This window comes from Aedes aegypti, chromosome 3, assembly GCF_002204515.2.
Source record: "Aedes aegypti strain LVP_AGWG chromosome 3, AaegL5.0 Primary Assembly, whole genome shotgun sequence".
NCBI lineage: Eukaryota > Metazoa > Arthropoda > Insecta > Diptera > Culicidae > Aedes > Aedes aegypti.
Window position 1 is genome coordinate 222046462 of NC_035109.1, and position 26413 is coordinate 222072874.

A 26413-nucleotide genomic window follows, 5' to 3' on the forward strand; every position below is an offset into this window, starting at 1 on the left:
CGCTTTATAAGCGGATGGTCATGGGTTTGATTCCCAGCCCTTTCAACAAAAAAAACTTCGTCAGTCCACTCAAGAACATCCGTCCAACATCACGGCTGTCTGAAAGCGGACTGACATCTGACCCTTCTCTGAGCGAATGCTCAACTGTACCCGGATTAACACGGCAATCGACCAACGGCTATTAACAAATGGACCTCTCTTGGACTGATAAAGCATCCCTGCATGCTCTTCGCTCTACCTGCGAAAAGTAGAGAGCGCAAAGAGACAGCGTAGCATCAGATCTAAAAATGGATTAGGTAATAAAATAGTGTGAATTTAGGCGTTGTGCTCTAGCACAACATTCCAATTGATCCTCGCTCAAGTGATGCCCAATGGCGAAATGAGCTTCCAATTAGAATATAAGTAAATTGAGAATAAAAAAAAGAAGACCAATTTGTTTTCATCGAGATCGTCTTAAGCCTAAGAACTCTCAAGTGATACTTGTTACACTTGCCCAAGTTCAGCTAAATCACGGTTTCATGATGGTGTTGAGTTACGGTTATCGATGCTTTGGGATAGAAACAATGATGGGAGAATCCATGTATGCTGCAATGTTTAACATTGTCGTTAACCAAACCAACATGATGAACATATTATGAATTCTACTTGTCTTGAGAATTACTTGTGAAAGGTTTATTGAAGTGTTGAGGATTGTCATAAGTGCATGAGCACAAGTTTTAAGAAATACTTGTGACTTGCTCTCCAACACCGTCTATAGTATGGGCTTCTTTTGTCTTATGAGAAGTTTATGGTTGAGTTAGTACAGGTTTGAAGAATTACTGGTTTTATAGACTTGGTGTAAAAACACTTCAAGAATAGTATAAAATTAACTTCGCTACTTGGTATGTAGGTTAGCGTGGGACAAAATTTAGATTCTCGCTCCAGTCCACTTTTTGGATTGCATTTGGGTCCCATAACAACTGTGCAAAATTTCAGCTCGATCGGTGAAACTATATTTTTGCGCCAGCCGTTCAAATTTTGTATGGGATTTACTATGGGAAAACTTACTTTTGCAAATAAAAATCGCCAGAGGTCGCCCATTGACCTCTATAAAAATTTCGAACGCACACCTCGATAGGTATTTCAACGGTGAACAACATTACCGAAGACCCCAAAGCAATCCGATTGACAGTGGTATTATGGAAAAAAGTTTTCTGCAAAACTGCTTTGATACTACATTTTAGCAAAAAGCTTCAGTCCGGGAGTTAGAAGGTCGATTCATAATATGAGTCGATTTGATCCATAATACGGAGCTTCTTCTCCCACTGATCCACACCTGTGAGATGGACAGCATTTGAAATTTCGATAGAAAAAACACTTTTTGGTAAACAATCGTGAGTTTTGCAGTTGCCTGCATTCTCTACACCGTTCAGGTGTTCATGAAAGTGCTGCTTCCACCATTTGGTCACCTCGCATTCGTCAAGATGTTCCCATCCCATCCTAATCCCTGAAACGATTCGTTCGCTCTGCCATGAGGAACCTGCCGCGGAGAGATCCTGCCAACTTTCCGCCATTTCCAGATAAGTGTGGGCTCCCAAGTAACATTTTTAGTTTTTTCATATACTACAAGCTATTGTTACCACCATATCGTTAAAACTCATTTTAGAACTTATTAGTCTTTATAACCTTAATAAACCTTTGATAAAACTCCGTTAAGCCCGAAAAGGCCCACACTACAGGAGGTTGTTAAGACTATACCTTAAAACTGTTTCTAAACTTCTTAGTTTTGTATCGTATGAATACATCTACCCTTGTAGTAGGCTATAAAACATTCATAAGAGCTATTGTATAGCCTTATTAAGCTCAACTAGTGGTATTAAATCTTTTACGATATCCTAATACACGGAATAAAACCAATGTTAAGAGCTTATGATTGAACAAACATCAACCGATAAGTTGTTTATAAACCATAACCTTTTTTTGATATTGAACCCTTAAGATGTCTACCAACTCATAATAATCAATTAAAATAATCATTTTTTGCGTGGCAGAAAATTTCCTTACGATCGCGTGAAATTCCTGCCAATAAAAATTTACTGGTGGAATGAAATAAAAATTTTCGATTTACAGCAACGCGCCACAGTTACGACATTATTATTGGCTATCTAATATTTTACTCCATTCCATTTTCAGAATGATTTCATGCTGATCTCAATCATAAATCGATTGCATATTGTAATTATCAATCCGAAGCGCGACAATAAAAATGGATTCCATCCAGTTAAATCTTGCTGGTCTTGTCTGGGATAGTTTAAGATCAATTGGTGATTATTCTGAACAATATAATCATTCATAAACGCTTTTGATCTTAAGAACCCGTGCGCAAAACCCTCACTGGCTAAAATATTCCTAAATCAGAATATTTTTTCCGCACTAAGACAAATAGGTTTTTTGGGAGCCTTGACTTGAACTTAATGCACTCAGGAAAGCTAGTGCTGTCAATAAGGTAAACAAATCGGAAGATTCAGTTTTGTGATGTAATTCATTTTATTAAATTTGTGCCGTTATGCATCTAACTGTTTTATTGGACTAGATTGTTATAATGAAGCCCGCCGTGCTTGATTCGTTGTACTGATGCAGAAAACGGTAAGTGATAAGTGCTTGAAAAATGAAACCTTTTTTCGTGTAGCTCAGCAGTTGTGTGCAGCATAGTTGTCCCACTAGAACAGGAAGTTCAGGCAAGCATGGGAAAAATATGCTTTATACGGTAATCTGTTAATTCTTCGGGAGGAATATTTGTCATTTCTATGTTTGCGTTCTGATTAATCCATAATTCACTACATGATTATCATTATCAACATAATGATATTGATAACCACACGCAGACTGCATTCCAATAACATGCATCAGACAGTTGAGATTTAAGAAGGCTTTAACATGACTTAGTGTAGTCTTAGAAGTTTTAGCCATGCCTTGACAAGACAAGCAAGATGAGGTTTTATGTTTAGGTTTTAATAGACACTACACAGCTCCTTCAAAACACAATTTATTATCAACAAATGTGGCCAGCAAATAAGTTTTAACGGTAGCTCTTGTAGATATCTACAAAGCATTTAAAAGTGGGTTTACCCGAAAAGAACGTTTGACACTTTGCAATGCTTTATTAAATCTGTTAGGAATGAATACATCTCTAATAAAACCTCCATAAATAACATCTAAGATCAAAAAGCACTGAAATTGTTACTTGGGCTGCTTGCACTTGATACCCTGGAACATCGACGGAAAATCTAGCAATCGTAACTCTTCGCAAAAATGTTGATAGCCCAGAACTATTGTCGCCGATAAACTTTCCAGTACCGAACCGATCGCTCCGGACCACGAAGTTGCTGCAGCCAATATTTCACAGGACCGCGTTCGGATATAAAGATCCTATAACTATTTGTATTCGTGAGTTTACGGCTTTTGAATAGTTGTTCAATTTTGCTGAATCAACTGAAGGATTTGGTAAGGTCAGATCTGTAGTAGCTTAGGATACTTTTTTTATTTATTAAGATTAAATATTGTCAGATGCATTATTTTTAATAGAACTACAAATATAATATACAAATCTCAGCTCGCAACACAAAGCCAATACGGAATGCGTTGAGTTATTGGTAGAACGGTTTTTAGACCGGCACATCTTTATACCTGGTACTCCGCTTTCTCTAAGGGATCAATCAATTGTAAGGATTCCCATTATTTGGCTGTTGGGCGCTGAACTTTCCATTCGTTAGTCTAAACTCTTCCAACCTGAGCGCACGCAATTCTAGCAGTGCATAAAATTCATCTTTTTTCAAGTCAGCTCTTCAATATTGAAGCCTGAATTTAAAAAAAGCCAATTTTAACCTGCACCTTATTTCCTTGATAGCCCATCACGATGAAAGCTCTTGTGTTGCCAAAGCTTTGGTGGATGGTCTTATTACCTATAAATGTTCCTATCATTGATCCATTCCAACAAACGTATGCAGTGTTGCAATATCAATTTCTACCAATGAAGTTCAGAGATCCGTAGTCCTACGTATCAAGCTACCAATCGCTAGTTCCGTAGTCACTGTTATCATCGCCTATTGCTCCGGTGCGTAGTATCTCGTTGATTTTGGTTTCTTGATTTATGGGGGTTGCTTTGCAAAGCCTGACAGCAACCTCCTAGATTTCCGGAAGATCATCCTCCCTAGCATGGGAACTTTAAGCCGTAGCATAAAATGCAGAAGCAGCCACATTGGTAACTGTGCAGCTATTCAGCAAGACAATACTAAGGGTGTGGCCTTCCATAGCCTAATGGTAACGTTCACGGCTACAAAGCAAAGCTATGCTGAAGGGGACTGGGTTCGATTCCTTGTCGGTCCAAGATCTTTTCGCAAAGGAAATTTCATTGACTTTTCTGGGCATATAGTATCATTGCACATGCTACAGCAGGTGATATTCGAATGCGAAAATGACAAATTTGACAAAGAAGTGTTGAAGTGCTCATAAGAATACTAAGATGACAAGCAAGTAATTTTTATTAAAAAAGGTTTGTGATCCTTACTCGAAGCACCAAATATTTTATAACCAACTGAACAGTGATCTAGACAGACAATTGTCAGCATTTCCCAACAATTGGCGCGAACGAGTTTTGCCACCTTCAGACTACCCCAATCCCTAACTGTGTGCCCCCTCCGGCTGTCGAATTGCACCGATCTAACTTCATCTGATAGCAACGGACAGCGCCAGCCGTAATTGAGTACAATTAAAATTGATCATATTTAAATGATACCCGGCCGGAAAGTGTGAAGTCATACCTCGGGCGAGTTGGAATTATCATGTGCGTTCCAGTAGTAGCTACAATAGACCGATACATATCGCAATCGAATTTATGCGGCTCGGTTCTAGTCGACCTGTGACGCCCTCTTGTATTGTGAACTCAGCCGCAAGTACAGTGTTGGATAATACATTTACAGTTATGATAAGACCAATTTGGTCTCACAGTTTTCCAGATATATCTTGATTTCCAACTAATGTAAAATTTTTAACTAATTATAAGAATTTACGTAACTCAAAAAATGAAGAAAAAGCATCATAATATCTTATTAAGATTATTAGTCTTATTAAGACTCAGATCTAGCCTATTAAATTTTATGGAAACCCGAAGTACTTGTAATATACTGTCCAATACTGTATATCCCTCTGAGTCTCCGAGTCGTCTTTGGCATCAGCGAAAAAAACACGGCCGGCTTCTACAGGGAAACAATAACAAAGCTACATCAAGTGCGTGTGAAAATTTGCATACGTTTAGCTAAGTGCCACAAAGCTGCGAACGGCGACAGAAAAAAAACCGGCTGCAGTAGCCGGTAACTAGCATGTAAAGTGTGAACCAGGTTAGCCAGATTGAACAGCTTGCAGAATGAGCCCTATCCAAAAATCCCCGTGCGCTTAACCACCCTTGCGGCTAATGGTGATGAGAGAATTACGTCATCGCAGTATTTATAGCGCATTTTCATGCAAAACCGTCAGTAATGTGTTTTCCTACCTGAATCGCGCAGTGCGTTTAAAAATGACAAACCAAAGCAATCCACTCTTAGGTCGTGGATAATTTTCTGTGGATTTTTTGTGGATTCATGGTATCAAGTTTTCGAACTTTTTCAACCTTGCTCTATAACAATGTTACACATAATAGGGCTTTTCTAACCAACATACCATGTGTGTAATTTGTACGAGGGTGACCCATAGAGACATGAACATTTCATATAACGAAATTATAAACCTTCTTGAAAATACTGCCTGTTCTTGCATGAAACTTCTTTAAGTGAAACGTCCATTATACCAAACGTCCTTATGCGAAATGCATTTTGTGAAACGTCTCCATGTAAAACGGATCACAACTTCTGAACCCACTTATCATATGTTTAATTTTAACGGGGTGGGTCATTTCGCATAAAGGCGGTTTGCATTATTATAAGCGTGGACGTTTTCGTATAATGGATATTTGGCATATTGATATTCTAAACCTTACTCAACTTTGCTTTTGGAGTGATTCCAAAGCTTTCGGGTAAAAATGTCAATATTTCTATGTGAGAGCGAAAAAAACTCTCTTCTCTATCCACAACCGTCCAGCAGCTGCAGCAAAAAGTGTTGATGTGGTCAGATCTCTGTATAGCATCAAACACGGAGCAAGCAAGAGGCAGCAGCATCGCATCGCAACCATGGTGGCCACCATATAGCAAATGCAGGAAACACCTCGATCCCACAAATTGTCCGTAAACAAAGATGACCTTTTGGAATTGCCACGCTGCCGGCTGAAACCTGTCAATGATTCATCTGAGCATAAATGCAAGCTATTGATGCGTGCATTAACTACTGTTACCTTATATGGAAATACAGCTACATTTGCAAATTATGTATTGGACTATAGAGAGATATCTATAAAATGTGAAGGATAGGATAATAGCAAGTAATTTTATAATTTTAAGAATGCTCAGCATTTTTGAAATATTTTATTGTTTCTAATAGTATATGGAAAGAATACAAAATTGAAACAAAAACCGTACATTATTTTCAATCAAGTCCAACATTAAAAATGTTCCATTTGAAATCAAGACTATATGTTTCATTAAGACTTGTATAACAATAGCAATGTTTATATTTTTTCAATTTTGCTGTAGGTTATTCCATTTTATGAACTCAAACGTCAGTCCTTATTGAAGCCATAAGAGAATTTGATTAACTATGGTATTTTATTTAATGGGAAAAAAGATTCTATCGCGAATGAAATTAACAATATGCTTTAAAATACTCAATTCGATTTTCATCACGGTAAAGGAACAAACGATTGTTCTGCGTTGCTTTAATAAGATAAGATAAGTCTTTGCGTACACGAGCTACACTCTCGATCAATTAACATCTTCCTATTTTCCAGAATAAGCTATATGAGCCTTCCCCAAGGCTCATTTCTTAGTCGCTTTTAACGTTCCTGATAATGACAACAGTTTGGAAGAACTATGTACGCTTAGGCCCACAAGCGAAAACCTTGCATATCAAGCGTATGTTAGAATAAGGGCGTAAGTCACATAATCGATTTCTCTTCATCGATCTTCTCTTCTGTGAATAAAGGCGACAAGACGCATGTTCGTCAGCATTTGTTCACTTCATGACGCACGCTATGTCTGAACCAGACGATTATAAAAATCGAATGTACATCGGATTTTTTCTCGCTAGAGATCAGTATTTTGTCTATATTTTCATAATCGGAAGGTTTTAAAATATTCTATTGGTGAAATTTTTCTCATACATTTTGTATGGGCGGAAATGCGTTGAAAACTTGATTTTCATGGGATTTAGTATGTAAAATGGCTGAAAAGTGGAAAAAATCAAAATTCCACCGATGGAATATTTTAAAACTTTCCGATTATGAAAATATAACCCAAATACTACACTCTAGCCAGAAAAAATCCGATGTACATTCGATTTTTATAATCGTCTGGTTCAGACATAGCGTGTGACGCAAGATTGCGTCGCTGCCTAGCGTCCAGAAGTGAAAAAAATTGTACCATGATTTTTTTCCACAAATATATAAAAATTTGGCACAAAAGAAAATAAACACAGTAGAATATGAACATATCGAATTTCTTGCAGAATTTTAGATGTGTTTAATAGAATTATATTTTCAGTACCCTGATCAAAATCAAGAAAATGTATCATCATCCTTTCAAGACTATTCCAGGAAGGACTACTTTATTTTTGACAGTATCTTTCCAAAAAAAAGTGAAAATTTGATGAGCCGAGAAGAATTTTAAAATTTTCTATATAACCTTTCATTAGCAAATAGAAAGATTTACATTGAAACTGTGAAATTCAGATAAAAATCGTAAGGAATTTACTACTAATCTGGGAGGTGCGGACTCGAATATTTTGGTTATTCAATTCGAACACAGTATTATCTACTAGGAAGCCATCTTCAAAGTGCACGCTTAATAGTTATTTAAGCAACAAGTTGCAAAATGATGATTTTTTCAGCACGAGTTGTACATTTATCCGGGGGTTGGACATTTCACATAAAGACGTTTCGCATACGGACGTTTGGCATAATGGACATTTGGCATAATGAGATTTATATGCCTTCTTCAAAATGCTACCTGTTCTTGTATGAAACTGCTTTATGCGAAACGTCCATTATGCCAAACGTCCGTATGCGAAACGTCCTTATGCGAAATGTCTTTATGCGAAATGGGTCACCCCCAATTTATCCAACGAGGCTTACCGAGTTGGATAAATACAACGAGTGCTGAAAAAATCAAGTTTTGCAGCGATTTGCATACAATATTTTTTGCTATAATGAAAAATGCCGTTATACTGAAGTATTTCTAACAGCACAAACATATTTCAAGAGTATCCACATGGCCCTCCATGCGACGCATAGTCTCAGCAGTTTTCAATCACAAATTTTCCCGCTTCAATCCATATTCTATTGATCTGATTTCGATGACGGACCAGGTAAGACGCCGGATGCAATTTTCGAATTATTTAAATTATTCCTGCCTGCACGAACCGTGAAGAGGCGTGGAGTTAGGTTCCGGACATTTTTGAATTTACTCTACAGCAACCTTCGCAAACACTGGGTGACCTGATTCTAAATCAGAATGGTTCCCTGGGTTCCCTTCAGTCGGATAAGAATCGCCAAACGGTTGCAGAAGCTGAAGCATTGTCGAACTAGTCATTGAGATTCACAGGGCAGTTCAATAAATGGCGTTTGAAGAATCGCAGACACTTAGTTGGTGACTCCCAAAACAGTACTGAAAAGTGCTACTTTTCAGCACCGAAAAGAGTGCTGAAAAGTAGCACTTTTCAGTTCTGATTTTGTTGTCAGGAAGAGTAGGCCGTTATGTGGATCATTTCCTTGATATAAAGTAGGCTTATATGCAACGTAATGGCAACAAATACTAACTTTACAGTTTACACAAAACTTCATCAACTTAACGCAGACAATAAATCAAATTAATAACCTGAATCATAAAGTTTAACCAACGATGGTAAAATGTTAAACTGGCCGCTTTGATTTTTAAAGAGTCATAGTCTCTCTCATAGTCCTTAAAAAACTGATCGTTTCTTATTTCATCTGAAAAAGGGTTGATAAATTGTTATTTATTCCGTATTTGAATATTTTTCTCTGAAGTATATTGATTGATACATATAGTGCTGAAAAAAGTTTTTTTTAGATAAGAATATTCGGATTCATGATCATGACTTGATGCAGAGAACAACACTTCCAATATTGAAAACATTCAAAATCACGTAATTTTCAACGCCTTGTGATTAAATCCCATCGTTAATAAGGCAAAAATTTACAAAAAAAAAAACAATTGTATGTATATACTAATTTCTGTAAATTTTTCTCTGGTGGGTCGTGAAAAATACACCGGTGGGTCGTGCCCTATTCTCAAGCACTTGTAGACCATTCAGTTACAAGTAAATAAGCAAAAAAATCTCGATCGATAAATATGATCCTGCTGAATGTTACCAAAGAATGACTTTAATCGATCTTGAGCTTGAGTGCTACAAAACTTTTTTTAAATATTCCTAGCTCAATTCAAAACGTATATCATTATTGTCCATGGTAGTTCAAATGCCCAGATAGCCGTAGCGGTAAACGCGCAGCTATTCAGCAATACCAAGCTGAGGGTCGTGGGTTCGAATCCCACCGGTCGAGGATCTTTTCGGGTTGGAAATTTTCTCGACTTCCCAGGGCATAAAGTATCATCGTACCTGCCACACGATATACGCATGTAAAAATGGTCATTGGCATAGTAAGCTCTCAGTTAATAACTGTGGAAGTGCTCATAAAGAACACTAAGCTGAGAAGCAGGCTCTGTCCCAGTGGGGACGTAACGCCAGAAAGAAGAAGATTAGAGAAATCGATTTAGACTTGGAAAATTTGTGTCTGTTTGTTGTTTTGAGATGTGGAAATTGTGATTTGTAATCGAACTTCAATTGCAAAGAACAATACGAAAATAAAATCCTGTAAGTTTTTTAATGTGCGGCCATTGATAGGCTTATGAAAAGGTTGCTTTATGATTGTATCAGTTTTGCTTAAAATTTAGAAACAATTTTTTGCCCATAGTGGGGCAAAAGTTCGAATCAGCGGAGCAATAATTCGAGCCATATTTAAGCTTATGAAAAAACTTGAGAATTGCCTACAATCTGCATATTACCCTTAAATGCAGCGAGCTATGTCTGATGTGTATACCAGAGGTCGGGTTCCAGTCAGGTTAAATTGTATCCGATGTCGGATCAATGTCAGGTTGACATCGAGTTAAAGCAAGATTAGTGATCGAAATGTAGTGGGGTCGATGCCGAATCAATGTCGGATCGAATCCATCGATTAAGTAGATTGTAGCTATAAATCATAGGAGCCACAGGAGAAAATAAATTGTATTGTTTTGTTATAATTATGTTATTATGATGAAATGATGTATATATGAATAAAAAAAACCATGAATTAGGTATCAACAGTTGATATAATTGTGTTTTAATTTTGATAGGCACCGTCCACAAATTACGTAATGCTGAAAGGGGAGAGGGGGTAGGCTAATGCGTTAATAGCAGAGGCGTCGCGTCCACATGTGCAACATGTGCACTGCACAGGTGGGAGCTCGTTCATCCTAGCCACCTATAATATGTACTATTTTTAAAGTACAATTCGATAATTTTCTTAATAAAATTATATTTATTTCTTTTCAATTATCTCTCATTGATAGCTTGCAACGGAATTTTCATCTAGCAAAATATCTGTTGTTAAATTTTTGCTATGCAAATGAAATGAAAATGCTGTTTCGTGCGACGCACGATCTGGGACCTAAGTTTTTCTTCGTGCTCATCGCGATGCATGCTACACAACACTTTGTTCCACGCTACACTTCGTGCACTCTCATCGGGAAACGCGCTGCCTTGTATCGTACACGCAGTTCTGTCTATGTGGTAGAAAGCATTTTGAACTGCAAATGCGAGTGTGTAAGTAGCCAAAGCGTAAACTCTGGCCGGTGCACAGTCTTGCTACATCAATCAACACGATCAGTGCAAGCGTGCAGATGAGAGAGATAAGAGAAAAATCAATCTACGGGAGAGATATATTTCGCTTGCTCTTTTTTTACCCTAGCGCCTTCAGCATTACCACGCTTGGGGTATGAAAGCAGGTTAGGTGCAATTTTTCCAATTTTTCAGGCGGCTGCTGAAGTTTTTTCAAGAAGCTTGGCACTCAGTACTCTCGCTGCTATTTTCTGTACAGTACTGGTTGAAAACCTCGCTTTTAACATACAGTATTAGCGCGGTGGTACTTGCATGCGATAGTCAATCAGATGACAACCTGAAAATTAACTCAAGAGCGGTTGTACCATCATCGCCAGCATCTTGACTCTTGTGGTGTGTTTTAAAAGCGACCATGTTTCATGATGCGTGCAATCAGTACACGATGCTACCGATCTTTCAATTCTATGTAAAGATATGTAAGCTGTGATTACAGCAATATTGTGCATTTCTTGCTTCACTGGACTATCGCAGAAGTTTTTACAAGTGCGGAAACGCTAATAAAAGTGCGCATTTGCATCTAATCGGGTAGGTGTCTTCGGGGGACTTATTCTTCGCACATCAAAGAAAAAGTGCTCTGAAGACACCAACATGATTTGAAGCTATCCCGCACTTTTATTCACACTTTCGCACTTATGAGACCTCACTTCGCAGTCCAGTTGTCAAATAAATACCCAATATTAGCTAGAATCCATCATACCTAAACCTAAAATTATTTTCATACTCAATTTAACAATTTTACCATAATGATGACTATTCGTTAAAATTGAAAAATTTTTTGTTGAGTTGATAAATTAAACTAAACAACTCGATTAGTCTTAAATATTTTGAATCAACTGAAAGATCAGAAGAAAATTGTATTTGAAAACGACGGTCAGTGACCACTGGTTTATTAACTTAAAAAATGGTTTGAACCCAAGGTACCTAATAATGACAAACATAAAATGACACTAAATTATAAGTGCACAGGTTGATAATTAGACCACGCGACGCCTCTGGTTAATAGACATACAAAAATTTGAAAATCTTCGTACAAAAAGCGTTACGGAGGGGGTCGAAACTTTCAAACTTTACGTAATAATTGGGGTTGCCTTATGCGACATATGTAAGTTATGTCTTCCTGATCGGGAATGGGACAATGAATGATCTGAAATATCTCTGCAAATATTGGGTATACTGAAATAAAATTTTAATAAGGTATTGCTTACAGTACAGAATTACAGCTACTGCCAAAATATAAGAAGCTATTTCACACAAAGTCGTCACTATAACTTTTACATGATAAGTGACTAACTCGGGGATGGGATTCTAACTACTGTACCAGGCCTGTCTACCGCTGGAAATGCTCTTAAATATCATGAAATTATTATTTAATAATAAAATGGGGCCAAAAATACCAGAATAAATTCATTTTTACCGTGGCACTGGTGGGGTAAAAGTTTGTCTTAGTCAATCTATTTTGAAACTACAATAAACGGAAATTAGTGTTGGGGTTTGTTATAAGTTAGTTTGTATCTTTTCAAATATTAGGTTTTTTTTAATATTGATTATTTCACAGGATTCCCCGCCTCATGTACATACGAATACACCAATCACTTGCTCCACACACACTACACGTACTGATCAACAAAATGTTCTCTTTAAGTCAATACTAAAAAATTGTAGCAATAGATATTACTTTGAACATAGTATGAAAACAGGATATATTTATCCCAAATAAGCACGCCCTCTACATCGATGCAATAACATAAACCTCTTAATTTCTTCTTCCGTTTATTGTGGTTCCATCGAAAGCGAATGTGATCCGATCATCGCACACCATCCAGCAATGATTTGTACTTTTTTAAACAACCCCGATCGCTGTCCGAAAAAGAGACTTCCTTTGTCTGGTACCAATAGTAGTGGCCTCTCGATTTCCAGAAACCTGTTCTCGGCTCGATTTTACATATCTCCATTGCCACTTTTGTTCGGTTTGAACTTTGGATATACGATTCGGGAACTCCGAAAAACGTGACTAACGTCTCTCATCTGTTGGCGAGTAGTGATTAGGGCGGTTCAAATAACAACAAAGTCCAACAATCGAATCTTCCATATCTTCGTAACGATTTTAACCAATTTGACAGAACTCTATGTTCTACAAAAGGATTGTACTTTTTTTTTGCAATTTGAACCGCCCTAATAGCGATACATATAAGGCCAGAACAAACAGGTGGAGGATGACTGAATGGAAGTGCAATCAGCAGAGGGTGAAAATATATGTTCTTCTTTATTGCGTTTATCTACACTTTTGAGTCGGACGCAGAAAACCATATATACTTATTCGAATTCCGATGATGATTCTTTTATTTTTATTAATGATGTTGAATTGCGTGTAAGTGCCATATTTGCCTGACGATTATATTGTTTCTCTTTCCATGTGAGGGAAGAAATTTATTCAGTCGTGAAAGTGAATGACTCAGCGTGCAATCGAACCCGACTAAACCTTCACCACATCGCAAAGTTTAAACAGCCCTTCGCAATAGCTTTAAATCATGGTTTTAGCAAACTGTTATGACTACTGCAGCATCACTTTCCGGCGGTTAAATTGCGCAACAGTAGTTAATAACTCACATGCTTGACCGTGCCGTTCATTGCCTTCATTTATGCTGCCCTGAGCCATGGAAAAATAGTAATTTCCGCTCCGCAGTAAATCCTTATACTTGCCGCTCAGCTTAACCCATTTCCCCATTGGTGCCGATCGGTTCACTGATTTTATGCAGCAAGCAGCACTTTTAGGGAGCATCATTCAATTTTCCTGGCGTTTTTCCGAAACATTTATTTCGGTGCCATCCGTCGGACTAACGTTGAGAGGAGTAAGTTTTTTCGTCCGCAATGCACACCCCCCGAGATCCATACATTCCGCCCACACCTCGTAGATTACTGGCGTGGCGTTGGTGAAAACTAATAACGATCACCGACGAAGCAAATAATTGATGCAATTTATTATTCATTGGCTCTCACACGTCTGGACGGCTCAGGGTGGCGTATAACTTATTTGGCACCTGGTGCACGGGGAAGAGATTTCAATTACTATACACTACATCACCTACAACACTGTAGGGTTTCTGTTGCAGTAATAATAGTTGTCTTGATGATTTCAATAATATTGTTTAGGGATGTTTCTGGAAAAACTTTCCTAGAGGTATAATCGCAAGGGGCCCAGATAGCCGTAGCGGTAAACGCGCAGCTATTCAGCAAGACCAAGCTGAGGGTCGTGGGTTCGAATCCCACCGGTCGAGGATCTTTTCGGGTTGGAAATTTCCTCGACTCCCAGGGCATAGAGTATCTTCGTACCTGCCACACGATATACAAATGCTAAAATGGTCAATTGGCAAAGAAAGTTCTTAGTTAATAACTGTGCAAGTGATCACTAAGAACACTAAGCTGAGAAACAGGCTTTGTCCCAGTTGGGGCGTAACGCCAGAAAGAAGAAGAAGGTATAATCGCAAATCCGTTATAAATATCTATACCGTATAGATTCTTTGCAAACAAAAACTCACGTGCTCAAAGAATTCGAAGTAACATCAATGCTTGTTACTAAAATATGCCCCCATCAATTTGCTTCAATTCCTCACAACAGCTTCCCAAAAAAAAATTCTTTTGGTAATTGGTGCAAAAATGCTTTAAAACAAGAATGTTACCGTGATTCACTTAATGTTTTCGAGTTAAAACATTATGCTGATGAAGTTGTATCAGCGGAACTACATAGGAATTTCTGTTGAAACTATTGTATTTTTTTGAAGTTTTTAGTACGAAATTTTATGGAAGAACTTGTTCAGTGAAAATATTTAAGCAGAAATAGATATTTTTGATTGCACTCAAAATTTATTTCACTTGTAAAAAATATTCTTTATTTTAAACTGTTTGCCTATTGGTGATCTAACGCAAAGCTAAAATGCGTAGATGGCGCGCCATGGCGCTCTTCTAGAATAGGGATTAGTACATCTTAATCAAAATTTCTAGTGATAACTTTGGAAGAAAAATCACCACAATCATTTAACTGACAAGATTTTTACAATTTAAGGCACAGGAAACCGTAAATATTCATTTCAATTTTAAAAAACTCACTTTTGGTCGCCAATAAAACAAAATTCCAAGCGGTGACATGTAGTTTAATTGACATCAATTTGTTTGCAGTAGTCCAGTGAACAGTTTTGAGTAGAAATAGTATTTTTTGCAATTCGATTGCATATCGGCTTACTTTTTATCAAGAAAATGACCTATATAATAGCCTACTTTTCCTACCGATACAAACAATGCTGAAAAGTGTTACTTTTCAGCACTCATAACAGTATCGAAAAGTAGCACTTTTCAGTATTGTTTTGGAAGTTACCGAATCGGCGTCGGATCACCTCCATACGTCATTTATTGAAATGTTGTGATTTTCTGAAACCAGTTTCTGATTCTAGGATCCTAATACGATTCAATTCGGTTCGTCAAATGGATGTAGAATCAGAACTTGAGTTGATTCTTCATCCATTTGACGAACCGAATTAAATCGGATTCGGATCTTAAAAATCAGAAGCTGGTTGACCGTGGGGATTCTGAGTTTTACGGAAGTAGAGGATTTATGGGTTCACTAGATAAAAGGATGGGAGCGTTATTGTAATTTGCCAAGATTCAGCATATACAATATGGTTGAAAATTCTAAGCGGGGCGTCCTTACCTGGTATGTCTTTGATAGTAGAATCAGTAATGAAAGTGTGAAAATTTGTGACAGTCATTCCACAGCCTACCTGATTGAGAAATACTGAGTTGCTACTACGCATGGATGGCCATGTGGATTTTCTTGAAATATCCCCAAAATTCCAACTTTATCGGCAATTTTCATTATTGCAAAAAATGTTGTATGCAACTCGTTGCAAAACTCGATTTTTTCAGCACTCGTCGTATTTATCCAACTCGGCGAGCCTCGTTGGATAAATGTACGACTCGTGCTGAAAAAATCATCATTTTGCAACTTGTTGCATAAATAACTATTTTGCAATTCATCATCGTAATAGGCTGTTTTTCATCACGTCAATCTGTCATGAAACGGCCTACATTCCTGCACTGAAGTATGCAGTGCGTGAATAGTCATTACGCAACTGAAATCAGTGCTGTAATGATTCATTACGCAACGCTTTGTCATTACGCAACTGTTTGAATCATTACACAACAAATTTTCAGAAATTGTAAAATAATGGTGAATGCATTCAGATATAATTTTTGATGCCCTCAAGTGGTCTTCAACGAAATTGCAAAAAATGCTGTACGTAACTCGTTGCAGAACTCGATTTTTACAGCACTCGTCGTAATTATCCTACTCGGCAAGCATAAATTTACCACTCGTACTGTAAAAATCATCATTCTGCAACTTGTTCCGTAAACTACTATTTTATTACATTCAAAATTAGTTAACAAAAAAAACTACGAAAAAGATGTAAATCTTAATCTGTTTGCATGTAAATCGAAATTCATTGCGATGATATCTAGCTTTTTCGGTATAAATTTTACAAATCAAGTAAACATATTTGAGCAGACTTAGGCACTTTGAATTACACTTATTTTTTACCAAAAACCTACGAGAAACTTTTTATTTCCAAATTCTTTGCCTGCAACGAAACATATGAAGCAATGGGATATAATTTGTTGGTATGAACTCACTTGTGAAAATTCAGTGAGCATGGTTGGGAAGAAATAGTAAATTTAGAAAAAAAAAACTCATAATCTTTTACTAGAAAAACATCGAAACAACTTTTTTTGTAATTGTTTGCCCATAAACCGAGTTTCAAAGCGATGAGATGCAGTTTTTAGTAATAAATTAGATTGTACAAGAACAGTGATTATATTTGAGCAGAAAGAGAAAGTTTTGATTTCACTCAAAATCTACCAGAAACTCTAGTTTTAATTTTGTTAGCCTATTAATCGAAATTCAAAGCGCTGACATATGTTTGTGATATAAATCTGAATTTCAATGAACAGGTTTGTGGTTAAATGAAAATTTAAGGCTACACTCAAATTTGTTTTTGGTCAAAAATTTAGAAAATCTTCATTGCCTTCAATTATTTGCTAGTAACTTCATATTTAAAGCGATTACTTTTTTTTTCGACATAAATTTCATTATAGTACTATACTACTTAGTATAATGCTTATTTTAAATCAGAAATATAAATATTGGAAAACACTCAACGTTTCTTATACTTAAAAACTACTTAAAATCTTATTTGTTTCAGATTGTTAGCCTGTGAAACGACATGCAAAACAATGGCATATTGTTTTTGACATTATTTTGCTTGAAAATGTCCAGTGAACATAACATGGACAACACTCAAAATTATTTGACTTGAAAAACTAGGAAACATCCTATTATTTAACCATGTATCTTCTTTTTGGCATTACGGCTCCACTAAGACAGAGCCTGCTTCTCGGCTCGTAAATCGTGTGGCAGGAACGATAATACTCTATGCCCAGGGAAGTCAAGGAAATTTCCATTACGAAATGATCCTGGACCGACCGGGAATCTGTTTCAAAAGGAACTGGCACATATCATGTTCAGAAGTTAATACGCATGTATTGAAAGACGGTTCCAATTTAATTGTTTTTCATTTTGATTTACAAGAGCGTCAAGAGGACCAACAATTAGATTAGGACATTTTTAGACCAACATATAGCTCCATCATGCGATAGCTCCAAAGTCATGATTTTTTATCCAGATCAAAATAGAAACCAATCGATTCAATCGGAATAGAGCCTGTTTTTCAACTCCTTCAATAGTTCCTCTCGAAATATCTCCAGAGACACTTCCAGAGATTTATCCAGGAATTCTTTCGAAAATTCCTACAGGGATTTTACCAGAAATTCCTCCAAGATAATCTCTACCGTAATCTCTACAGTAATTTCTCCCGGGATTGCACTAGCAGTTTTGCCAGAAATTTCTTCAGGAAGATTTATTGTTAGCTTTTCTAGACCGCATTTCGTTCAGGAGTTTCTCCAGTTGTTCCTCCAGGGATTCTTCCAAGGATTATTCCTGGAATTTTTTGCAGGAATATTTCTATTCAGCTAGCAATTTTGCCAGGAATTCCTACCGGAATATCTCTGGTGATTTCTTCATAGATTCTTCCAGTAAAAGCTTCTTTTTGATTTCTCCAGGAATTTCTACAAGAATTTGTTTGGAAACATTTCCACGAATTATTGCAGAGATTATTTCAAAGACTCCTCCAGAGTTTCCTCCAAAGATTCTTCAAGCGATTTCTCCTGATATTTTTCCTTCAAAAATCTTCTAGGGATACCACAAGAAATAACTGCATGAATTTATATAAAGATTCGTCAAGAGTTTTCTTTAGAAATTCTTCCAGGGATACCTCCAAGAATATCAATTATATGAAAGGGGTTTTTCGGGTAATTCTCCAGGGATTCCCCTTTAAGTTTTTCTAAAGATTTGTTCTGGGCCTCCAAATAATCCAATAGAGAATTCCTTCCAGGAATTTCATAAAAAGGAATAAAAATTCCTCCCGGGTTTCTTCCGCTATATTTTTTAGAGATTCCTCCAGTTATTTCTTTCTCGAAAAAGTTTTTTTAGAAATCGCTGGATAAGTTTCTATAGCAATCCCGGGAGAAACCTCAAGAAAAATCTAGAGTAATTCCTAGAGGAATCCCCGCTTGAATTCCTGGAAGTATCCCTGGAGAAATTCTTGCAGGATGCTATGGAGGGATTCCCAAAGAAGTCTCTTCAAGAATTCCTGAAGTAATCTCTGGAATATTGAATATTCTTTTCGGCTACGCAGTCTTTATTTTTTACGACTTAGTTTTTTTTAAATAAACGATAGTCGATAGAATGCGTTAGAAACAGTAGTCGATTTTCTACCAGCTCGTCCCTGGAACAATTTGAAGAGGAAATTATGTATATTTTACTAAAGCAATCCATGGAAAAATTTCTGGAGAAATCCCAGGAGAAATCTTTTGAAGAATCCATAAATCCTTTGAAGGAATTTTTTTAGTCATTTTCCTTATGTAATTATTTTTAGAACAATGTCTGATGAACTTCCAGCGGAAGTTCATGGTAGAATCTCTGGAAGAATTTCAAGAGGAAATGTTCCCCGCAGGAATTTTTCCTGGGTAATCCCTGAAGGTCCATCTGGAAAAATTCTTGGAGTAAGTCATATAGCGATTTTCCTGGTGGTTATTCTGGAAGAATTCCTGGAAGAAATTCTAGAGAAATCCCATGGGGAATTCGTAAGTTGTGAAAGTCCTGGAGGAATTCCTGATGGAATTCTTGGTTGAATCCCTGAAGCGATCCGTGTAGGATACACGAAAAAAATTTCCGGATTAATTCCTGGACGAATCTCGAGATGATTACTTGGGGATATCTTTATATGAATCTTTAGAGGAATCCTCGGAGGAAATTCTGCAGAAATCACTAGAGAAATATCTTGAGTAATCCTTGCGGAGATTGTCCTAGTATAACTCCTAGAGGAATTCTTGGAGAAAGCCTTGAAGATATCTGCAAGAATCCTGGTAGAGATTTTCCTGGTGGAATCCTAAAAAATCCTATGGAATTTTTTTTAGAGTAATCCCTGAAGGAATACCAGAAGAAATCGCTTGAAAAATCCTTGGAGAAATCTTCGGAGAAATTCCGGAGTAATCCTGGGAGAATTCCTAAAACAGATCCTGGAGGAATCCTTCGAGAACTTTCTGAAAAAATTCCGTTAAAAATTTTACTGGATGAATCGCTGGAGAAATTCCTGCATGAACTCCTTGCGAAATCTCTAAAGGAATCCCTGTAGACATTTTCTTGCAGGAATCCTTGGAGGAATCTCTTGTCAAATCCCTGGAGGAATTTCTGAAGGTATTCCAGGAATTCTATCAGAACCGGTCATTTTTTTTTTGTTTAATGCCCTCAAGAGGTTTTCCTAAAGAATGTATGGTCCCAAAATTGCGATTGCTGTCAAATGTTATAATTCGTCAGCGATAAAAATATATATCATATAAAGCTAATAAAAGGGAAAGTCAGAAAATTTTAGATTTTTATCTCTTTTCTCCACTAAGTTACAGCTTCTTTACTGTGCCAATTGGCCAAAAAATGACCCAAATGCACAAATAAAGCTAAATTTAATAACATAAGACCAATGAACATGTTTGGCCGAGAAATAAACAAATTCACAAGTCATTACATTACTTAAATTTTGCTACAAAGATCATCACTTTTAAGTTAAAAAATGACTATAATAAAAACTAACTACTTCTACCCAAACATGTTCACTGGACTTCTATGAGTTGATTGGTGTGAAAAAAGGTACATGGCTTAGTATTTATTTTTTATTTGAAGTCAAAAAGTTTTTAAAAGAGATATTCAAAGTTTATGTAGTAAAATACATGCAGTCACAAATTCAATATCAATTATGACGAAAAAACTAAATTTCATCGCTTTAAAATTTGATTCATTGGCAAATAGTTAAAAAAATCCTCCAAGGATTGTACGAGAAATTCCTTCGAGAAAATCTCTACAGCGATTTTTTCAGAAATTCCACTAGAGATTCCGCCAGACATTCCTCCTATAATTTCTCCAGGGAGAACTTGTGATCGTTACTACTTTTTAGACTGGTTCCTATAGGGCTCCAGGAATACCTTCAGAAATGTCTCTCTACAATGAGTCTTCTAGGGATTTAGCGAAGAGATTCTTCAGTGATTCCTGCATAGGCTACTCCAGTATTTTTTACTGGGATTCCTCCAGGATTTTCTCCAAGGATTCCTTCAAGGATTTTTCAAACGTTTTCTGCTGATATTCCTATAAGTAACTAGTACATATCATATTCAGAAATTCATACGCATGTATGGTACGACGGTTCAAACTTCATGTTTTTTCATTACGAGTTATAAGAGCACCAAGGATACCAAAAATTAGATTATGCCGTATTTGGCCGATAAATTCCGGAACCGGCTCAGGTAGGGTGTGATGTAGAATATAGTCCCATCTTGCGACAGCTTAAAATTCATGATTTTTCATCCAGAACTAAATAGATACCATGCCAAACACTAAACATTAAATTCTTCTACTTGTCTGGGTTTCTAACTTTACGAATTTTTTGAAGGATTCCTCCAGGAGTTCTTTAAGGTGAATTACTTTCCCAGGAATTCTTCCAGGAAAATCTCTGTAGGGATTCCAGAGATTTACCCAGCAATGTATTCAGGATTTTCTCCAAGAATTACTCCAGAAAAAATCTCTACATAGGTTTCTCTATAAATTGTTCCAGATATTTCTTCAGGAATTCTCCTTCTCCTGCACGATTTTTTTCTAACGATTTTCCACAGAATCTTCATGAGATTAGGCAAGCATTGCTCAAGGGATTCTCCCAGATATTCTTCTAGAGATTACTCTAAGATTTCTTTCCTATAATACTACAGCGATCTCTAGGGACTACCCTAAGGCAACGTTTCGCAAACATAGTTTTCGCGACTGAAGTTTTCAAAGAAACCAGCGATGGTTTCAGGAATTTATCCAGGGTCTTTTTAAAAACTTCATTAGAAAGTGAGTTCCTCGACCAATTCCTGGAAAAGTTCTTGAAGAAATCCCTGAACGCACTTTTAGGATAATTTTCGATCAAATCCTTGGAGGAACACATGAGGAAATCTCAAGATGAATTTGTACAGGAACTTTCTGAGATGCTTGGAAGAATTTCTGCAGAAACCACTGAAGAAATCACAGGACTAATTATATAAGATCTCTGGAGAAATTCCTGGATAATGCCAAGAATTTTTGTAGAGATTCTCCTGGCGGAATCCTTGGAGAAGCCTCTGGAAAGATTTCTGGAAGATGCTCTACTAGTTCCATCTGAAACAGGTTCCAGGTGACCCTATGCCCTTGTGTCCATTCTCATCTTTTATGTAGAGCTAAAACAACAAAAATTGGTTCAAAATAGATTTTTGAGAGCGTTTCAAAGTCATGGGTCATTTCTGACCCTTAATGCATAATGTGTCACTTTTTCTTAATGCATTAGGAAGGTGAAAACAATCTTGTCTAGTGAAATGGTTTTTAGTAATATTCCAATATGGGTTATTCTACTCCTCTGATACCCGTACTAACTTTTTACTGGATTACGCTTTAGATTATTTGTTCAAAATCGTACATCAAAAAGACTTCATTTTTGGATACCAGGTAGACCCATAACCAGAATTCCAAGGAAATTTATTAATGTACCATTGTGTTTGAAAAAATGAAAACTTTTATTATATTATTCTTATCTGAACTACAATTGCATAAATCTTATTTAGAGTGTAATAAAATAATTTTTAACTTCTTTGTTTTTATATTTGACCTATCACAGAAGAAGAGACAGGTTGTATTAAATTTACTATAAACTGTTAATTTATTAATTCTACGGAAATTAAAATGTGTTTTATAAAAAAAATTAAAATTTCTTTTGAATTCCAATGACGACATCAGACTTATTTAGGAAATAATTGGTACATTCAACAATCCATGCTCATGAATGAACTAAGGCATTAAACGACGCATTGATTACCAACAATCGAGAAAATATTGCAAATAGTATATTATTATTTACCCAAAGATTGCCTTTTATTAAAAAATTAGTTATTCTTTCTGAATCGTTTGATATATTTGTCACAAATATACCCTTTCTTTAAAAAATAAGTTGTTTTTTCGAAATATAATGTAACAACGATTAAAGGGCCAAGCCCAAAGGGGTGTATGTGATACTTTGGTCTGTTTTCAGTTAAATACATTAAAAATTAGTAATGTTTCCATGCTGCCAAACGATATTTTGAGATGATTTTTCCGTCAAACAAAAAAAAACCTAATCCACAGAAGATTGGCTCGCCGTCTAATCTTCTATTGTTTTATTTATAATTGTTGCCTTCTTTCAAACATAGACTGTTCTTTGGAATTATATTGTTATAGGACAATATTTCTCAAAACCTCATTCAACACATTTTTGTATTTTGATATTTGATCAATTCTTTTGTAATCATTTGTTTGATTTGTGGTAATATTTTAACAAACATTTTTTATTTTACAAACACTTATTTCGAAACTTTTTTTCAATTATAAATTTCTCTTTCTTTCAAAAATAGGATATTCTTTGCTTTACACTTCCAAAATTATAATGAGTATTGGATTTTTCGAAAATTTTGCGAAACATATTATCTTTCAAAAATTTGTTGTTCGTTCAAGTCATGCTCTGTGCAAAAATCTGATTTTATATAAAGGATATTTTTGAATCATGCTGCAATAATAAAGACCTATTATTAACTCAAAGTTTTCAATATTTTGCATTAAAATACTCCTTTTTTCTATCAAGCTTGTCTTTGTCAAGTGTTATGTACTTTTATCAAGTTACGGCTTTTTCAAATCATGTTTTTTATAATCACTCAAAGCCTGTTTGTTAATACTTCCATCATACATACATTGTTTCCTTAAAGTTGTGAAGTTGAAACAGTTCTTGAAAACCACTGTTGACTATTTAATTAGAAACTTTACTCAACTTTTATTTTTTTTCCGTTTTCAGTTTGGTATGGTTGAAACATACCAATGTAAACACAACCTTAATTGCGTTCGGCACTAGTAGTCACTGCCTTAAACTGAAGCGTCTCGAAATCTAAAGATGGCCGCCACAATGGCCAACTTGTGCCCCTACTCACGGTTTCAAAGGCACTAAACTGGAGAAATAGTTGGCAAACGTTTCTGATCTTCTTATTTTAAACTGTCTGCTTGTGTGTCTGCGAATGTCAAAATAAAAAGTGGACTGCTGTTGGATGCTTTCTTTGTGCCTTTGAAGTTTCAGTGCAATCTTTGAAGTTGATTCCAAACTGTTTCACCTTAAGCACTGAACGAATACCACGCTTTGCTATGAACTCGATGGCGCCAATCTCGGTAAAAAGCTTTGAAAAATCCCAATGAACCAGTTTCAAATGTCATTTTCAATTGAAAGATGAAGAAGAAATCGATAATTATGTATGAAATATATTGTGCTTGAATCTGCTCATTTAAACCACTCATTATGCCAAATGACTTTATGCCAACGAATCTTTTGCCAATCGACTTTATGCCAAACGGATTACAATCTTTGCGAATCAAATACATAATTGCCTGAAACGTGCTTAGTTCGTTTTTTTATATCAAAACTAGTGGTCTCAGTAAACTTCGTCTTGCCATCAAGTACCGTTTTGACTCATATTCCGAACACTTGAGACCAACAGTGACTTCAAATGCATCTGGTGGGCATAAATAAGCTGATATTTGTGAACATTTTAATTTCTCCGCAAAGCCTAACTGTTAGCTGTTGGGTGTGCCGATTAAATTGTTAATTTAAATTTGTTTAATATTTTTTTAACGTAAAAGTATTGAACAATATTTTGCTTCAAATGCCGAACACTGTGTTCATTCTGTCTCATATTCCGAACACCTTGATCGAGGCTGTTGGAAAACGTTAAGAAATCCCCATACAAAATGACACCTTAGTATTCTCCCGTTTTTCCCATTATTCCGGAGACTTTCCTGAACTTTTTCCTCGCACGAACACGTTGTTGCCGGTTCCCCGGTAGCGGTAGAGCTTATTACCGGTAGCGAAAGACAAAATCCGAACCACAAACACTGAGGGCTAAAGCGCAACTAAAATCTCAAAACGTATCGCAGTTTAATACATATATTTGGGTTTTATCCCTGAATAGTGACCGAATCTTCTTAGGAGCTAATCATTATGCTGGCTAAAGCCAAGGTTTTCCTTATAAACTAGCACTTATCTTCTTGGGGCGTCCCCCATGCTGCTCCTTGCCAACGCCCGGTTCATCAGATGACCAATCCTCGCTCATCCTGACCGCTTCCAACCAGCTATTAGACTTTTCGACCGCTCACGGGGTTGTTCTCGGTTCTCCTTCACTTCCGATTGTCGACCGACACCAGCAGTGTTCGGAATGATTTCCGCTTGATGCGTCTCCTGCCGTATTGGCCGTTTGTCTGCACACCTTTTGGTCCACGATGTCCACTTTGTCGATCCTGTTGGAGAGCCTCTCTCGTGTCTACTGTGTCTTCGTCTTACCAATCGATTCCGCTCACTGGATCCTCGGTGCGACGAAAGTTGCCACTTCTACCCAGAAAAGGGGAAACTGCAAGGTCCGCAGAAGAAGACCAGTCTGCGAATAAAAAAAAAGGCCCTGGCATCCCAAAGGATTAGCCGGTGCTCAATTTCGAAGGGATTTTCTACCTACTTCCTTCGGAAGGCCTCGTGCTCTGCACAAATCCTTATGGTGCAGATGGAAAGATGACGTCCTCCCTGCGATTCCACTATCGTGTGTGGTGGATCAACGTGGCTCGTGGCTGGAGAGCAGTTTTAGTTAGTACATATTCTCGCATTTAGAGTTTTTTGGCTTACCGGATGGCAAATCGTCGTGTAGAGTGACTCCTGACCTCCGTAAACCGTAATTCCAGTCGTTCGGAGAGTGAGTATTCGGCCAAGCGAACCTTTTGAGGTTAGCTTAAACGTGGTGCTGGCTGGCTAATCTGCTGGTTCGTTTCGTCGTCCTTGAAATGTTGGAAACAATCTTGTTTATCGTGTCATGCAGGACGTTTTCACTCCCACTCACCTTTAGGCACGTATCTAAATATAGATCGTGTGATTATTTCCTCTTGGAAGTTTTCTCCCGATGGGATTAAACTTTGCTTTTTCTGCACTCGCGTGGTCGCTTCTACCGCGATCGAACGGACGGCTACGAATGACGATGACGAGACCAAACCGGATGACTGTGCTCTACTGCTATCAATTGTATCGCTGTGTGAGTGATCTTTTGCATTACGGCGTTGCCTTGATTTTGCGTCGTCGCTTTGCTTAAGGCCTTTTTGTTGGAGCGTGTTTTGAATTGGTCGTTGATACACGGAGCGAAATGATGTTGGCTAGCGTAGTACGTTCGGCATTTGCTATTTTGATAGTTTTCAGAATACTGACTTTTAAATATTGACAAATCATAACTAAACGTAACACAACCCTACCGTAGCGGAAGAATTTTTCATAAATCGATGATCAAACGATTTATGAAAAATTCACAAAATCTTCAATCATCCTCCTAGGATGATGGTCAGAGACAAGTCGGTCAACTAAACTCTTGAGCAGACCTCAAGTTACTTCTGGTTCTTTAACCGCATACCGTAAACTAAACTCATATACGCAAGCCTTGGTTGCTTGCCAAATCAAATCGCTTAAACTGCATAATCTTAATACTAGACTCAATATCACGCCAGCTGCGCCTGGCAGAATCATAGACCTCTCAAATCGTCTCTGACCAAAGTCCTTGTCCAGCTTCTTCAAAT

General features: G+C 36.9%; 1 long non-coding RNA gene across 2 annotated transcripts; it reads right to left on the reverse strand.

The window, feature by feature from the left end:
• Positions 1-24739: 24739 nt before the first annotated feature.
• LOC110679521 lies at positions 24740-26155 on the reverse strand. 2 transcript variants are annotated; one of them, XR_002502552.1, is made up of 4 exons: positions 25693-26155; positions 25482-25630; positions 25318-25426; positions 24740-25263 (listed from the first exon to the last, which is right to left on the reverse strand). It is a non-coding gene; the product is annotated as an uncharacterized LOC110679521 (long non-coding RNA). The 2 variants fall into 2 exon arrangements; XR_002502551.1 differs by having other exon boundaries at positions 24740-25426; positions 25693-26148.
• Between the last annotated feature and the right edge of the window lie 258 nt (positions 26156-26413).